Source organism: Ambystoma mexicanum, chromosome 1p (assembly GCF_040938575.1).
Source record: "Ambystoma mexicanum isolate Mex_15411 chromosome 1p, UKY_AmexF1_1, whole genome shotgun sequence".
NCBI lineage: Eukaryota > Metazoa > Chordata > Amphibia > Caudata > Ambystomatidae > Ambystoma > Ambystoma mexicanum.
The window spans coordinates 8,289,732-8,294,247 of NC_090921.1; the positions used below are offsets into that span (position 1 = coordinate 8,289,732).

At 45.7% G+C, this 4,516-nt stretch overlaps 1 non-coding gene across 1 annotated transcript; it reads right to left on the bottom strand.

Annotated features, from left to right (window-relative positions):
* Window positions 1-1,785: 1,785 nt before the first annotated feature.
* Window positions 1,786-1,859, bottom strand: TRNAN-GUU (transfer RNA asparagine (anticodon GUU)). Its single transcript has one exon. It is a non-coding gene; the product is annotated as a tRNA-Asn (tRNA).
* Window positions 1,860-4,516: the final 2,657 nt, after the last annotated feature.

Genomic DNA, 4,516 nt, shown 5'->3' on the forward strand with positions numbered 1-4,516 from the left:
AAATGTCAGATAAATGTCAGAAACATATGGATTCCTTGCTCTTTAGTTTGGTGTCAGGGCCGGATTGCTCTGGGCTCGGGATAGAATTGGACCACCGGAGAACAAGTGGGATGAGGACCAGGCTTATTTTAGGACCTTCTGTGTAGATATTCACATGAAATCAGGCGTGAGGCGCAGTGGACAGTGATCCTTTTTTCAAGCTTTTCAAGATACTCGCTCAGTTATACCATCCCACTGACCCCGGAAGACCAACCAGGCATTCATTCTGGCTTTTTGGCTAGGATCCAGACATGTTTTTTTTACTTCAGAGCCGCCAATCACAGGTTCTCATGTGGCTCATATGAAGTTTTGTCAACATTATAAGTAAAGTGGTTGTAAGCTCTGTTAGGGGGTCGTGATGATGCACGTGGGGGAGTGAGTGCACTTTCCACTTCTTGCAAATTGAATCTGTGGCTTGTCATGGGAATAACAAGTTGAGCGCAAGTTTCCAGAGTCTGGGTGTGGCATTTCCCTTACACGTGAAGGACTACAGTACAGCTACCATCATGCAAAGTGCTAAACATGAGCGGATGCGGTGTTCACACCTGGTACCGGATCGTGCAAGTGCTGTGTAGTGAAGTGCTGAATACCTGACAAGCCTCCTTCAGAGTGCCTGCAGCGAGGCGTGGGCATGCCACACACTCACGCCCGCCCTCCCCCTGAGGAGGGAGTGCCCAGCTGCTACAGGTGTGTAATGGGTAACTTTGCTCAGGGCAGCACAGCAGAAACACACACTGGCATGCCCCTGCCACCGGGTCCCTTTAGAGCCAATGCAAGGCACATGTCCAAGTTACAATCCAATGTTTCCTGGTTTTCAGTGGTGCTTCCACCAACCGAAACTGGTGCATTAGAGTGCAGTTAGGGAGAAATGGCATACGAGGAGGGACACATTTTATAGGTTTGTTTTGGTTATTTGCCCGCCCAGTGACTGCCCATGGCCATGCTAATACCTTTGCCCATTTCCACACTGTTCCTGCCACTCCCCTCCCAAAACACCTCCTTATGGGACCTCTTTGTGTCCGCTTTAATCAAGCCTGCAAGTGTTTTTGAAAGCAGTCTTCCAGATGTAATGACTCAATTGGAGATGTATACTCGCTACTGATGTAAAAAAAATCTTAATTAGGTCGGCCTTCAGCACCTCGATTTAAAAGCATTATGCGTGCCCTTCATTGTTAAAAACAAGCATTGCCAAAGGCACCAGTTTTGTCTATTGTGTATTAGACATTTGGCAGGTACTGCTATTAGATGCCCACTGTACTCGCACTACTATTAATGGCAGTTAATATCACTTATGGAAAGGCCTAGCAAGTGCCTTTCCCGTGCCTACACAAAAGCTCAAACCGTTGGCATTGCCAATGCTTGTTTTTATAGTACTCGAGTGACTCTAGGGTTATTTTAAGCAATGAATTGTAGGATTGTACCAGGTATACTGTTTATCTTGCTCTGTAACTGTGTTGATTCTGCTAATGCTTCGTGTGTTTCTTCACTTGTGTACCAAAGGGCGTGACCTCCCAGAAACCCCTGCGCATACGCAGCCAGCCAAGATTCCTGTAGTTGCAGAATCCCAGCTTCCATTGCGGCGAGCTATAAATAACTACATCACGTGCACTAGGCATTTAAAGAAGCCGAGTTTGGAGTTGTGGATAGCGCCACCTGCAGGTATTGAAAGAACACGGTCTCGTAACTCAATAAAAAGCACAGTGGGTTGAATGGAGGGAGAGAGCTATTAAGAAAAGAAACACCTGCCGTCCCTGGGTGGGCTTGAACCACCAACCTTTCGGTTAACAGCCGAACGCGCTAACCGATTGCGTCACAGAGACTGCTGGTCGCTCGTTGCTCTGCAACACGTAGAATATGAAGGCAAAGCAGCCTGTCCTGCTCTTTCTGCTAAGCTTAGCAGAGTTTTTATGAAGCGGAATCTTTGGAGAGATTTGGGGCTTCCACGTTCCTGAGCACCTGAAACTTCCTTTGCCCCCATGAAGGGCCCACTGACTCCTTGCCGCCTCTCTTCATTGTGCGACGTGTAGACACGAGTTCCATCAATGTGACTCTTTCGCGTGCAGCTTCTTTTTCTGATTTGTGCACACGCAGACCTCTTCTCTTGACGCCTCCACTTCTGTCGCCTTTGACTGAAATAGCTCCACCCACATTTTCAGAAGCCCCACCCACATTCTTAGGCAAGCCCATTTTATGCACATGAAAACTACAGGGTAATATAAATGAGAGAAGAAAATCGTGAAGTTTGTAATGTAGCAGTATACATATTATTTTAAATATGCATTATTACTAAAAAGCTGCACATTACATTTCACTAAATTATATTCTCAACCTTTTAATTCCTCGGGGCGGTTGAAAACGGAGGATTTTGTTTTTGGCGGACTAGAGCCCATCGAAGTCTATGTTATGCAGTGGCGGCTGGTGAATTTATTAACTGGAGGGGCATAAATATTTCTCCGAGATATGCCATAGCGACTGGGCGCAGCACGGAAGCCCAAACCAATCAAGAGTTGTTCGGGCGGGTGGGAGGTGGTTCTCTCAACGTGAAACTTTTAAAAATAATATGTTTAAATGGTGCATTTTAGGACACACATTTAGAAAAATTGGGTAAAAGCCAAACGATATGCATTTGGTTTTGAAGGTTAACCCATGAGAAAATCCAATAGATGCAAGTCACCAACAGTGCACAGGAGCATTTCCCCAATACATGTTCATCATGCCTTTGACCATATGTGCCAGTATAAAACATGTTTACACTGGCTGTGCCCATACATTTACATGCTGACTGCACCATTATACCCTAGTGTTCCCATTTCAGAACATACTCATGTTTGCTTTGCGCATAATGCCAGTAATGATACTACAAGAAAACATCTCCATGTTTCTTCTGCCAATATATGGCAGTATCCCCACGCAAGAACATCCTCCAGTTCCCTTTACCATTAGAATGCATGCCAGAGTATGAAAACATGTCCAAACCGGCTGCACTGAAATGCCAGTCGAGGACATAATAACACTTTTCATTCTTGCTTTATCAAAGGTGTCCAATACAAAATGTCATGCCACAGTAAGAAATTGCTGGACTGGTTGCAAACAATTTCAGTCTAGCTTCATAATAACACTTATCATGCTTGCTTTACCAAAGATGCCCAATAGAGCATGTCATACCACAATAAGAAATGGCTAGACTGGCTGAATTGAAATGCCAGTCTAGCTACATATTAACACTTATCATGCTTGTGTTTATCAAATATTCCCAATACACAAGTTCATGCCACAGAAAGAATAATATCATTAATCATGCTTGCTTTATCAAAGATGCCCAATACAAAATGTCATGCCACAGTAAGAAATGGCTAGACTGGTTGCATAAAAATATCTGTCTAGCTAGCTACATAATAACACCTATCATGCATGCTTTATCATAGATGCCCAGTAAAAAAGGCAATGCCTGCCCTCTTGGTGCTCCAGCACCTTGTACACACACAATGTGATTATGTGTGCATGCGAGACACTGGGGACCCCAAGGGGCAGGCATGTTATTTTTTACTAGGCATCTATCATAGATATCCAGTAAAAAAAGATCATGACTGTCCCCTAACCCCGCCAACCCCACCCGCCAAAATTCTCTCTGCTGCCCAGTACAAACACACGCGCACACACATTCACACATACTTCACACACAGCATGCATTTGCTCATTCACATGCACACCAATCATAACACACTCACTCATTACACACACCACATGCATCACACATACATACACATATTTAAAGAAGCGTACCTTCTGCACCGGTCTTGATATTCCCTCCCAGAACTCCAGCTGCTGTGTAGCACAAACACAAACCAGGAAGCAAAAAGGCCTTTCTGGTTCGTGCACATGTGTGCAAGAGACAGAGCACTTATGTCAAAGTCCCTGCTCATTTGGATGTGCGAGGAGGTGCAGGAGCGGCAACTCGTACCTAGGCAGATGCAGTTCCTCAGCCAGCATCCCCAATGGGCCATGCAGGGTTAGGGAAGCAAAAGACCCCCATTTTGCATTGAAAAAAGCTTTTGTAAATTAGGTCCGGTGTGTGTGTGTGTGTGTATGTGATGTGTGTAAATACCAGTGTGTGATGTGTGATAGGGTGTGTTGTGATGCCCCAGCTCGTGTTGTTGTCTGCAAGTGTTTATGTGGTGTGTGTACAAGCACTATCAATGTGTGTGGGGGAGGGTCCCTGTCATATGCGTCCCTAGAGGGGAGTAAAGGGGGGCAATTGCCCCATTATTGGCTGCTTTGCCCCCCCCCTTAATTGGTGGCCTGCCCTCACCCTGCCGACCCAACACCCCACTACCGCCCCTCCCTCCTCTGGCCCAGAAAATATCTCTTTCCAGGAGCCTTAAAGGAGCTCCTTTGCCCAGCCATCTTTCATTCGTTGGAGGTTTTATTTGCCTAGCCTGTGTTCTTTCTTCTGGCCTGAAAGTGACACCCCAGAATT